The following is a 14,221-nucleotide window of genomic DNA, read 5'->3' as shown; positions in this document are numbered from 1 at the left end:
AAGAGAAATTCTCCTATTGATCAGAAATTTGAGTAGTGTACCTGGATGTTTGTTTTGCTTAGAAGGATAAATGGCCCGATATTCAATTGTCTACCAATTCATGGGCAGTGGCTAGTAGTTTGGGTGATAGTAAGAGACATGGATGGAACATGGCTAGAAAATTAGTGACAAGCACACTTGAATAAGAGGTATGTGGATATGATTCTTGAGTTAAAAACTGAAGATATGTGTGTTCCATATGCATGTTCACCAAAGATGACCTTAGTAAAGAAGAATTTTCATAATTTAAATATAGAATGACTTATTCAGAGAATGTTCACTAGCTGCTTTTCCTATCCACTTTTTTCATCACCTTAAGCAAGATTTGATAAATGCACGACATTTTGATGCAGTTTATATTTTTAGGAAGTTATGACTAGACAGAGCATTTCATTTCACAGCAATGCCTAAATTGCTTTCATATAGAATGAAGAAAAAAATTCAACAAGCTGAAGTTACAGAAGAATTTAAGGACCCATGTGATCATGTAATGAAACTTATCACTTCTGATGTATTAGAGGAAATGGTAAATGTTCATGAACATTATCAGAACATGAAGCATATAATTTCAGCTGATGAGTTCAAACCAGACAAAGCTGTCAGCTTGATAAAGGATACTTTTTTTTATAATATTAAGAACATAGTTTTGGAATATCAGCAGTGGCACAGAGACAGACAGAATCTGTCCTTAAAATCAGATCTTAAAGATGAAGAAGGAGAGAAGGAACTGCACAAGAATCACAGCAATGTGAAACACCCAAATCATTGGCAAAAATAAAACCAAAAGCATTTTCAGTTGTTGTTCAGGCATCCATGTCAAGAAGGCATCGTCAAGTCAAACTTAACTCTTGTGACTCTGACCCTGCATCTGGTCAAGGAAAAACCAAAGCAACTAAGGAGAAAAGAGCCAAGCCAGATGTGAAGTCAGCAGGAAGGAAGGTATCTTCCAGGAGCAAAGGTAATGTGTGGAATGTACAGAAGGAAGAAAAATATTTATGTTTGCGTATGCCTGTAATTACAGAAGAGGAAGAAGAAATGATAGTTTTAATGAAAGAGAGTTCACTGCACCCAAGAGGAAAAGAAAACACTGAACAAAGAACTTGATGTAGAGTTGTAAATTTTGAGGTGACAGAAGAAAAGATTTATATTTTGTGTACCACAGGAAGACTGCCAGTATTAAAAATAATTCTCCTGGAAAACTGAAATTTATTTGAAATGAGAATACTTTAACATGGTTAAAGAGAGTAAGAGTTTACTCTGAATTTTAATTTTTTAACATTTTCTTTTGTAAAGTCTGCATAAATGGAGATAATTACATTCAAAATGTAATAGAAATAAACTTATTTTCAGGTAAAAAAAAAAAAAGGAATTGAATCATGTGGCTGTGCTGATTGGCGGGTCTGTGATCTACAGAGGAGGCTAAAAGACCAATAATTCCAGCATGAATCAGATGGTAGTCCTAATTCTGAAGGCAGCCTCAAAGCAGAACTCTTCTTCTTCTGAAAACTTTAAGCTTTGTTTTTTTAATATCTCCAGACAATTGGATAATTGTTATCAACATTATGTAGGGCGATAGGCTTTATGGAAAAAACTTATTTAAATATTAATCACAGTAAGAAAATGTACCTTCACACCAACTCTGTCCTGATGCTTGACCCTATAATTGAACACCATAGCCTAGTTAAGTTGACACAAGACACATGAGGACACATACATCTTAACTTCTTTTACAGATACAAACAGTATGATTCCAAGCTATGAAATAGCTTTCCAAAATCAGAAAATTAATGGCAGGAAAACAATTAAAATTTTCTTTTTCCCGATTAAAATCTTACAATCTCTCAAATAGCTTATTTATGGTGGTTACCTTTGTATTATTAATATATTGAATGAGAAACTTGAGTTAATATATGTCTCTTCACTTAACTCCTTTAAATGACAATAGCCCATGTAGTTCTGTATGTTGCCATTACAGTAGTCACTGTCCATGTCTGTTCCAAATCTTAGAGTAGTTATATATAAAAGTATAATGATTAAGAAACAATACAAACTATGGAATAAGCTTTGAGCGTAGATAAAGAATGAGCTATGGTGATCACAGGAAGCTCAAGAATATATAGAAAAAAAGGAAAATAATGATAGTGCTTTGGTTTTTCATTTTAAAATAGAATACCATTTTCTGGCTTTTTTTTACCTATTTCAGCAGCACAAGGTAATATATGTGAAAATGTTAAAGATAAGATGCTCGGCACTATGATTATTTAGTTTAAGATTTGCTACTTTCTCAGAAAATAATTATATTTACACATATATCATTCAAAACTTTTAAAGTAGCTATGGCGTTTCATAGTATAATCCTTTTGGTATATTTATGACTTAGCTATTTTCTTAAGGCAATTTTTATTCTTCATGTAAATGTAAACTTTGTTTTGTTTTGTTATTCTTTACACTTTGATATGTTGTCTGAGTTCTATGTGCTCTAAGATTTTATATATATATATATATATATATATATATATATATATATATATGTTTGTACCCTTGGCTTTACTTTTGACTTATAAACTATTCACCAAAATTTCTTTTCTAACTTGGTCTTTTAAGGTGCTATACTGTGAATAACTAACTTGAAATTTTATGGTAGAAGAAATGATTTTCCTTCTCATGAATTTTATATAGAAAACTTTAAAGGTGTGGTTTTATCCTTTCGAAATGTGCCTTGACCCCATGACATGTGGAAGAGAATTATGAAGACACAGAGGTTATGCTGACATCTTTCCTTGAAAATTGCTACACTTTGTTTTACTTTTTCACATTTTATGGAATAAAAAATCAGTGATTTTTCAAATGAAATGGTAGTATTATCATTAAAAATAATTATCAATTTTTAAATATCCTTTCATAATATATTTTTTCAGGCTTTTAGTCAGCAAATAATCAGTTCAGTAAGTAATATGCAAAAATCATTGTAAAGATAAAAAGTAGACATGTCATTCACAAGCTAGAGTTTGCATTGACTCTAAATTTCTTAAAACTTTTCTTAAAATTATTTCTAAACTCTCCATTGCAGCTTATTTTCATCATATGTAAACATGAGACTACTCATATTGTTCTAGTAACCCTACATGTGATTTGCACATTCTTTACTGAGTACATAATACCTTGTCAAAATAGCTTATATGGTTAAATCCAGGCAATATTAATGTATCTTATTAATGAATAGGGATAACACATTTTTTTCCAATTTTTATTTCCTAAAATAACTAATTAGTTTAATAATCTCTTCTTTTGACAAGTATTCAGGTATATATGCTTTAATACGTTGAATTACAAAGCAGTAAAACATTACACACATTATACAACAATTTAAGTTTTTTGCATCTGTCACCAAGGAAATGAGAGTTAGTTATGGAAATGTGTGCAATGGTTTCAAGGATGTGAATTAAATAATACAGGCCTGTTTAAGGGGTCAAGTTTTGACATCAATTGGGCATGAATTATAGATAACTAGCAAAAGTGAATGTGGTTGTAGTACATATTACAGTGGTCAGCCAATCTTAAAGACAACTCCACCTTGAGATTTTTAATTCCCCTTCAAATGGGCACAACTAACTGTCAGTGTGACTTGATAGAACACAAAAGGAGTCCAGAAAGATTCACAAAGAACTTAAGTTTAGCTTGAAGAAATCTTGACACCAAGAGAACTCTTTCAGGAACCTGCCGGGTGTATACTAAGTTTGTCTTTGGCCTCTGGTAGTCACCAATTTTGTATGCTATAAATGCAAGCAAGCCTCTCTGTGAAAGTATAAGGTTAAAGATCTCCAGGAGCATCTTTCTTTGTGCTGAGGCTTTTGAAAGGCTAAAAGGCTAAATTGTCTCAAGAAGGAATATGAGAAGTAATGCAAGAATAAAACCAGAATGAATGCTAAGGAGGAAGAATAAATGACAAAGAAAATAAAATATGAGAGAAGAAAAAATCAAAAAGAAAAAAATTAGGAAAAAAAGATAAACTATGCATTTTGATTCATAAACTAGTAAAATGTTTTCTAATAAAGAATGAGTTGAAAATATTAGAAGAAACAATCCTATTTTTATATACTCTAAATACATTAATAAAGATAAAAAAGCAAATAGGACATTTTGGCTAACCAATATTCACTCAGCCATTTATTCCTTCATTCCATTAACTCAGTATTACCATGTTCCTAAACATGAGGTGCCTCTAAGCTGAGGAATGATAGGGATTGATTTTTAGATATATGACAAGTGGCAAGCTTTTTTTTTTTTTGCTGGAAAGTATGAGCGAATCATACAAGCCACAGACAATTCATTGAATTTAAATTTTAAATGCTTCTGCAAATCCCCAATGTTCCTATAATGATTTTTATGATCCTGTGGAATAAATTGCTGTCACTTGGCCAAATAAATGCCTTCTTCTTATTTTTATTTTAACTTATAGACTTAGGAAGAGAAAAGAGGCTAGAGAAATTCAAGAATTGTGAAGTTAAAGATATTTGGACATTGAATTCTAATGGTAGAAAAAATTTACTCTTGATAAGAAAAAACACAAAATATTCAAGTAGGCAGAAGAGTCATCAATTGATAAATCATCACATTAGGAAAATTGGAAAAAACAAAGATAAATTTCTGAAATTAAGTTAGAAGGAGTTGAGTTTTTTGAGTGGAATAGAAGTAACTATGACTTCAAACAATTTTTAGTAGGGAATACCAAATGGTAATAAATAAGTAAAATTATATATAAATAACTTGTACTTATATACATTCATATCTTAATGTAAATAAAATAAGCAATATATCAGCTTCTGTTTTCTGTTCCAGTATGTAAGGAACCTGGAAGCCACCACATCTTTCAAAAAATTGAACAAATGGAAAAATAAAAATGTCTTAGTAAAAGAGAAGTGAATACTAAATCAGACAAAGAGATCTACAAGAAACTAGAGATCAGTATCTCCCATAAACATAGATGCAAAATCCTCAAGAAAATAAAATCATCAAATAAAATCCAATAATATATAAAAAGAAGTACATACTATAACCCCCCCCAAAATTACCTCATATGCAAGGCTGATCTCAAATTAATAAGTTAATTAACATAATTCATCAGAAGAAAAAAGCTAGTGAAGAGAATCACATGTCCTATAAAGAGATGCAGAAAAGCATTTCACAAAACTCTACATTTAGTTATGATAAAACTCTCAGGAAACTAGGGATAGAGGATATCTTCTTCAACCTGTTAAAGAATATTTCCAAAAACTAGAGCTAACATAATACTTAATGTTGTGAAATGCCAGACTTTCTCATGGAGATCCAAATGACGGCAAGAATAGTGCTTCTCGCTACCATTTTCATACTGTAATTCCTTGCTAATGCAATAATCAATAAAAGATTTAAAATTATACAGATTGGGAAGGAAGAAATAAAACTACTTGTTACTGAATAACACTATTGGATGTGTCAAAAATCTAAAAGAATTGATTAAAATGTTTTTAACTACTAATAAATTGCATCAAAAGTTTAGGAAACAATTTAATATACAAAAATCCATTGCTTTCATATAATAGTATCAACAGTTGGGATGTGAAATTAAAACCAGCACCACTAAAATTACCAATCAGAAAAAAGTACAAAAATTGGTATAAAACAAAGAAAATGCATAAAATCTATTTAAAGAAAACTACAAATATCTTATGAAAGAAATAAGAACAAAATAAATAGATATTCTATTATCACAGATGAGAATATAATATGCGAAGTTCTCACTTTCTTCCTTATTGATCTATAAATCCTGTATAATTCCAACCAAACCAAATTTATTTTGAGAATATAGACAAACTAATTCTAATATTTATATGGAAAGGAAAAAGATATACAATAGCCAATTCAATATTAAAAGAGAATAAAATACTTGGACCACTGACACTATCTGGCATCAAGACTTATGAAATACTATAGCAACAATTATAGTGTGGGGCTGGACATAGGATAGGCAAGCAGATAAAAAGAACAGAATACAGAGCAGAAAGAACAGAAATAGATGCTGTAGATATAGTCAGCTGTATTTTCAACAAATAGTGCTAGGGTAAGTGGGCTTCTACATGGCAAAAAACAAATTCAAAAAGATCTAAGACATACATCTAAAATGCAAAACTGAAAAAGAAAAAGATGCATACATATTGCTGGAGTGCTGTCTAATGTTCCTAGATGCAAGTAGGATCTGATGAGTCTTATGAAGAGGAGGTATTAGATAAACTTTGTTCAGTCATGAGTTAGTGTGCTATTGGCCATGACTTCAGTAGTGATGGATCATCATGTATACCTAAAATATACCAATAAACTTAATAAAATTTGGCACCTCTAAATAAACACATTCATAAGAGAAAGCATTGGCAAAAATGTCATGAAAATATTGTGAAATATTGTGAACAGTGTTCACTAAAATCTCTGTATTTCTCCTATGAACAATTATTTGGGATTCATGAAATCAGTGTTCACAGCAACTTCATTTGATGTAACTACCCCAAATATGAGAAGCAACTGTACATTTATATTGATATACATCAAAAAGACATAATTTTACTTGGAAAAATATTTAAATCTTTTTAGAAACATCAGTAATATCTTAATTTTGATATATAGAGTAACTTTGATATTTTAATTGGATTAATTCATATTTTGAAGTCATTTATGGAATTTTCTCTAAAAAGTCTTCTATATCACATAATTAATGGAATTATTAATATTTTTATGTCTTCATAACCATCAGAAAACTGGAATGTAACTATATTTGGACATAATTTTTGTCACCATTATTGAACTTTTCTAGTAGTTATTACATGAAATATTTTCCATTAAAGCAAGAAGAATAGATTATATTAAAAGCTAAGATAAAGTGCTTTTAGTGAAAATTAAACCTCAAAAATTTGTTCTTCTCTAAATGCAATTAGCCAACTGTCAAAAAATTACCAGAATAAAATTTTTTCAGAGCCTGGAAGAAATCAATCGATAACAAATGCTGGTGGAGTTGTGGGGGAAAGAAGGCCTTCTCCACTCAAGTTGATGGGAGTGCAGATTGGTGCAACAACTGTGGAAATCAGCATGGAGATACCTCAAAAAACTAAGATTAGAGATCCAATTTGACCCAGCTATTACCCTGCTGGGTATCTTCCCAAAAGAATTAAAAGCATAATACCACAGTGATATATGTGCACCCATATTTATAGCAGCATGGTTTGTAATAGCTAAATCTTGAAAACAGCTCACTTGCCCATCACAGGATAAAGAAAATGTGGGTTATTTTTTTTAATAAAATGGAGTACTACTCAGCCATAAAGAATGAGAAACTAGGGCCGGGGATTTAGCTCAGTGGTGCTGCCACCTACCTCACAAGCACAAAGTCCCAAGTTCAATCACCAGTAAAAAAAAAAAAAAAAAAAAAAAGAAACTAGATACATTAATAGCTAAATGTATGCACATTGAGGCCATACACTTAAGTGAAATAAAGAGGACATACATATGTAAATACTAAATAGTTTCTCTGGTGTGAGAAACTGAAAGTGTAAATGAAAATCAAAATGTATAATAGTTATTGTGAAGTAGGAAGAAAACCTCCAAAGCAGAAGGGATAGGGGGAGTTGTAGGGGTAAGGGAAAGGAAAAAATATAAGAAAAGGAAAAAACAGAAACAGAGTCTTTGTAAATAGGGAGGATTGAAGGGAGGGCAGGGGAATTGGAAAAATAAGAACAAAGATATATCATGTAAAGGTACAAATTCCCAATGACGAATGTCATCTTATTGTATACCTAAAATGTTCCAATAAATTTAATGAATAATACAAAAGATTCCGAAAAGCTAAGGAGCAATAACTTTTTCAAGAAAAACGGCAGAGTCCTGGGAAAAATGGAGAGCTTGCTGTTATTTTAATTTGCCCTAGAACGTTATCTGTGTTGCAGCTTAAAAGTAGCCATAGATATTAATAGGCTACATTTATGGTGAATATTGGAAACCAGGAAGGACCAGGGAGAAAAATGAGATTGCAGATCCTTTGGAGAATTATATTCAGAGATTTACTATTATTTTACTTTGCTAGTGGTTCCCTGGAAGATCACAATTGAGCATCTGGCTTCATTTCAGCTGACCTGGAGCTTGAGGTTTTTATGCCAAGCCATTTGTTAGGGTGATGTGATTATCAATGACCTAGATAAAGATATTTTTTTAAAAGAAAGATTATGCCAACATTTTCCTATGGAGTGAAAAGAGAGCTGCTTGGAAATTGGCAGCTACCATGTTTCATTAAAGTAAGTAAACTAGATGAGCATTTCAAGGAAAAAGACTTGCTTGAGCATGATGAAACATGAATTACAAACGTACTAAAAGAAAAAAGTAAAGCTTAGCCAGATCAGGATGCCAATAACATAGATCTGAGATAAAAGACAAAATTGTTGTGGAAGAATTTTCATCACATAGTGACAGAATCATACAGATAAACAAAATTGTCAAACTGAACACACAATCCAGTAATAATGACAGGTTTGGAGTGTCTCCTATGTGTCTGATATTTTGCTGAGTATTTTAATTATTTTGTCAGGTGTGCTCACACCAGCCGTCTAAGTTTGGTTTTATCAATCCAATTTCCAAAATAAATAAGTAAATAAATAAGCAGACCTCAAAATAACAGCAACAAACTCTTAATGATCAGAAAGATTAATTTATTTTTCCAAAATCACACACACACACACGCACACACACAGACACGGAGTAAGTAAGAGGCCAGAGACTCAACCCAGATCTTTCCGGCTCCAGTGATTAAGCTGCCCACATGTTGATATGAGAAGGAAATTTCTGGATGCCCAGGGAGTTCTGAATCTCGAAGTCCTTATTCTCTGTGTTGGACAAATAATACAAATATTAGAATATATTTTTCAGATTTTATCCAACTATTTGTACCACATCACCTATTTAAAATGCTGTAATATTTCTGTAACTAAATATATATTTTTACTTACCTTTTGTGAAGAAAAGATTATATTTTGTGAAGAAAAACTGTTTTTGAAAATGATATTTATCTCCATTGTTTTTTTCTTTGTTGTTACTACTACCAATATCACAACTATCTTTTTTTATGTTTCACTTGTTTTTCTTTTCTATATATTAGTCACCCCTACAATCCCCAACAATCGATTTTTCTTTTTCTTTTATTTTTTTGGTACCAGGAATCAAACTCAGGACCTTGGGCTCAGGGCTGCTGCACTAAATCCCTGGCCTCCAACAATCGATATTAATATGACATTAGATTCACTGGTATTCAGCTTTATAGTTAATTGTACAAAAATATTTGTAAAAACTTGGCAACTATTCAATGATCATGATTAATTTAGTTTCACTTTGAAAATAGACATAGCATTCATAATGCTTCAGCCAAATTATGAGCTCCTAGAAGCATTTCTTATGAACTCCTAGAAACATTTGAATCAGAATCACTGAGAGGTATATTGAGAAGTTCACTAGTTGTGTTCTCTAGGGCAGATTCACTAGGCCTAATCATGTCCTAAAACTTTGAATTGCTAACAAGTTATCAGGGTGATGCCATTGTTGCTGATCTAGGTTGAACACCACGTCATAGAGGACCACTTTTTATATATTTGGAGTTAGTACAATCAAGCACTCATTTAAAATTCATCTTTTTAATCTGAAGTCTATTTTCAGCATTTCATCTAGGTCACGAGCTTTATTCTCAATACTTGGTGCTTAGACATGTTTTTCCAGCTGTTAGCAGGACTGCTCTAATGTGTTTGGATGGTGTTGTGACAGCTTGCCCTTGATTGAACTGTTTGAATAGACCTTGGGTTAAGTGGACATCCTGCTTAACACATCAAGGGCACAACCTTTTCTGGTGAGAATGTTCTTTCCAACAAGATTAAAATACAACCACCAGCCAAATTTCTAATTTCTTTTTAAAACTTCACTAGCCAATCTTTATTGCAGGGATAAGCTTTTAGGTCCAAATTGCAATTTTCAAGCTGTCAATGGAGAAATGAACTTTACTGACATTTAGGGATTGTAGCAGAATAGATTGAGTTCCTTGTTTGTTGTATTAGCATCCTCCTGGTATTTGTGTTTGTACATCATGATATAAATAACATTCTTAAGAAAAAATATAGGTAAAAATATTTAACATCTAGCAAGATGCAAATATATGAGATACATGATCACATCACAGGGATACATTATGTGATCAAGAGCTCAGAGTTTATCATCTATGGCAATAGCATTATCTCCTTAATTTATATTGAAGATTAGCATCTGTGTTGATAGCATATCTTAGAAATAATTATTCACATTCTCTTTTAGAAATATATATAAAAATGTCACAAATTTAAAAATTGAATGCACTTGTACCCTAAAATTCTCAAATGTTTTAATCCTACAAGATTCCACAATCCTTCCCTTTCATAACCAGAAAGCAAAAAGAAGACTTTTCAATACGCTACAAAATTCAGTATCGAATCAATTTCAATAGGAGTTATCTCTGGGTTAAAGACATAGTGATAGCTTCACTCAAGGTAAGCTTAGAAAAGATATTTGAGGCTGTATGAATTTGGAGTACAAACCATCAGGACCAATTAAAAGTCTATAAATCCTTTGTGACAAATGACTATTGCCTGAATGAATAAATCAAATGAAAGTTAGCAGACATAACACTGCCATGTGACTACTCTGTTTTTCCCCTGCACCATCCTGCCCCTGGCTCATTACTGGCTTGACAACAGGAAGACCAACCAGATAGTGGAGGAGTCCTGAACATGGAAATGTCACCTAAGCATCTCAATTCTTCAGTTTTCTGGCTGCTTGCTCAAAAAAAAAAGAGGATGCTTCCTTCTTTGATCTGGGCATCATAAGGAATAAAGAAGGGAAAATTTTCAAGCTTCATGTGCATACATATTTGCATGTGAAGATGGAAGGCTTAAAGGGAGCACACACAGGGTCGTGGGACCCCTCACAGGCTTTCCACTATAGAATCAGAAGTGAAAAGGAAGTCACAGAATGCTCCCATCTTTGCAACATGACACTTGATGCCAGGCACTCTCCTTATATCTTCTAGCTATAATATTTTTTCCTGTTTCTGCCAACAACAGTCACACTCTTGGATTGCTCTACCTGGCCTGACAAAAGAAATTAGTTTTGTGATCACCTAAAACAGGAAGATTATAAATAATATATTTATATAAATGATAGAAGTCCTAGATGAAAATGTGAATTTGATAATTGACAACAAATACATGACATTTATTTCATGGAGTAGGATGATGTCACAAAGAGGGTGGTGTAGAAGAATGGAAAATCACAGTTTGAGCCTGGGGACGTCAATTCTAACAAATCGAAGAAAAGAGAAGAAACTAGCATAAGAATCTGAAGGATTCCAGTAGATTTCACTGTTTCTACACTGGACTTCTCTAGAATCTGTTCTTAATAGAGGCAGTAAATGATAGTTCTGAGCACAGCACTTCTGTGTTCCCACTTGCCCTTTGATCAGAGTAAAAGTCAAAATGACAATGATGGTATGCAGAGCCGTCACTGACTACAGCCTTCATTAACCCCCTGAACTTCTGCCACTTTGACTTCCTGGACGTGTCTTCAATGTGCTGGTTTTAGTTGACTTTATAGCCTTTCTTCTGGCTTTTTCCTCCTCTAACTGCAAACTTCTTTTCCCACAAATACACTGGGCTGTTTCCATCTGCTTGAAGTCTCATGTCCTCTAAATTCTCTTTTGACCTCCTTATTTAACAGGGCAAATTGTCTCCTATTCTTCACCCTGCAGCACTCATTTATCTTTCTCTTATTTCTTCCATTGCATTCATCTCTTATTGTGATAAACTTTGCCAATTTATTATATTTATTGTTTTGCATCAGTCTTCTCATGTAAAAATATTTCACGAAACAAGGAAGGTCTATTTCTGTGACACATCCATTTTAGCTCCCTGCAAAGATCTTTGTCATCAAGCTATCATGAAGTAAGTGTCTTTGGGAGTTATTTATCAAATATCAAATATCAAAATTTTTTCAGTGTTTAATTCTGGAAGAAGTATCAATATTGAGTGGTAATCTGCCACAAATTAATTTCTAGAAAAGAGATTTTAAAAACTATTTGATCAAAAAATGAGATGCAATGTGTATTAAAATTCTTTCACTCATTTCTGGACAAAGAATGGATATGATTAATAAATATATTAAAGATCATAATATTTTATTAAGTATAAATTTTAGTCTAGTTTTATTATTTTATTCTACTTTTTGGTTAATATCATCTTTTCAGAGATGCTTTTCTTTGTGGCCGAACTAGAGTACTGCACACTCATACATGTATACATATGCATGCATACACTCATAACCTAACACTTGATATTATAGCAACTTCCTTATACAAAGATCACACCTTGCGTAAATAGACCATGATAAGTGTTCACCATTACAGCTTAATTGTCTATGAGAAAATCAATTTGCATTGCATTTTCTGGTATTTTAGTAAAGCCAGGTTATCTCAATGTTTAATTCCTTAGAACAGAGGTAGAGTATTAACTGAACTGAGTTAAACACTAGAATGATGTCTTGAAAGAATTAAGACAACTTCAAATAGTGTACAGCTGGCCTGTCTATTTACCTATATTGTGGAATGATGACTCTGGGTATTAATGCAATCAAAATGCTAATCCAACTCAACAAAAAAGCTGTGAAATAAATCTATGAGAAATGCCATATGTGCCACTACTATGCTTATATTTTTGAGTCATTGCTCTTTTTTTTGCTGGTAATTGAATTACTTTCAACAGAATCACCTGAGAATATGCACTATGTTACAAACTTAGAATCCTATACTGTATCCAGATTTACTAAATCAGTTTCTGAATGTAGGGCCCAGGGAATGCTATGGTTAAAAAAAAAAAAAAAAAAAAAAAAAAAAGCCTGTGGTAATTTATTGGTCACTTTAATGTAAAAGACTGGAATTAGTGTATTCTCTAAAAATACCCTGATAATATTTTGAGGAAAATAAAAATATTTCAAAATTCTTGATGACTGTATGATTATTGAAGGTCAGTTTTCAAAATGAAGTGTTAAGAAACTGAATGAATATATTTGCATATAGCCAATCATGTATTTTAGAAGAAAGCAACAAAACATGAAATATTTTTTTACTTTTTTCTGCCTGTTTTGCAAACTCACTTCATGTTAATTAATGTAGAACTACTTAAAATCAAAATATATTTTTGCAGTTCACAGTTTTCCTTCCAATTTCTAAATGTAAGTTGTACTTCTCTTTCAGGTTTAGTTTTCAGGTATTCTAAAATGAAAAAAAAAAGAGTTCTAGGAAATTAGAATTTTCTTTTCTAAACATCATCAAATATGAAAGAACAAATCAAGCTAAAATATATCTCTAGCAAAAATAATTTCACCCATGTGAAGCCCTTTATTGAGTCCTCTTTCTTAATTAATTTTGTACAAACACCACATTTCCTAAATACATATTGATTCCCTCAGGTTCAATACAGTGGATCAAGTACATACCACATCAATAATTCTCTGACATGTAGTTTAATAATAGTAAAAATTAATTACAAAATAAGTAAGATTTGTAAAATTAATTTACAAAATAAATAAAATTGATAAATCAGACCTTGTTCAAAGCATACCTACAATAGTTATTTTCTGACAGTCATTCTGCTTTATGTATGTCATATTCAAAAGAACATCCTTTCTATTTATTTATTTTTCCTAATTTATGTAAAGTTGCAAAGATATTTTATTTAGTATTTTATAGATTTTATCTTCTGTCTATTTTGAAAATGTAAACTTTATTGCTGCTTTAAAAGCATAATATAGTAGCTGGAGTTATAGATGTGTGGTAAAACACATGCTGAGTCTGTGCAAGGCCAGCATGTTCTCCTCCAAACAACAACAGTACAAAAGATGACACAAAACACCGTCCCTTGTACCTAGGCACTGCTACATGGGTGTGAAAGTCATATATTTGTGATTGCTGTACATTTATGTATATTTTTACTTCAAAGATTGTCTACTGTTAATAATCATCAAGGTATGTTACTAGTAATTAATGTCACAAGTGAGCAATTATTCCTAATTTAAAAGGTGCTAGTTTGCTGATAACAAT

General features: G+C 31.8%; 1 pseudogene; it reads left to right on the top strand.

The window, feature by feature from the left end:
• The window catches only part of LOC101711428 (snRNA-activating protein complex subunit 1 pseudogene), a 36,767-nt pseudogene extending 35,637 nt beyond the window's left edge, over positions 1-1,130 (top strand).
• Positions 1,131-14,221: the final 13,091 nt, after the last annotated feature.

This window comes from Heterocephalus glaber, unplaced genomic scaffold (genome assembly GCF_053883595.1).
Source record: "Heterocephalus glaber isolate CG9 unplaced genomic scaffold, H.glaber_assembly_v1.0 deba00001461, whole genome shotgun sequence".
NCBI classification, from domain to species: domain Eukaryota; kingdom Metazoa; phylum Chordata; class Mammalia; order Rodentia; family Bathyergidae; genus Heterocephalus; species Heterocephalus glaber.
This window is presented reverse-complemented; position numbering and strand designations above follow the sequence as displayed.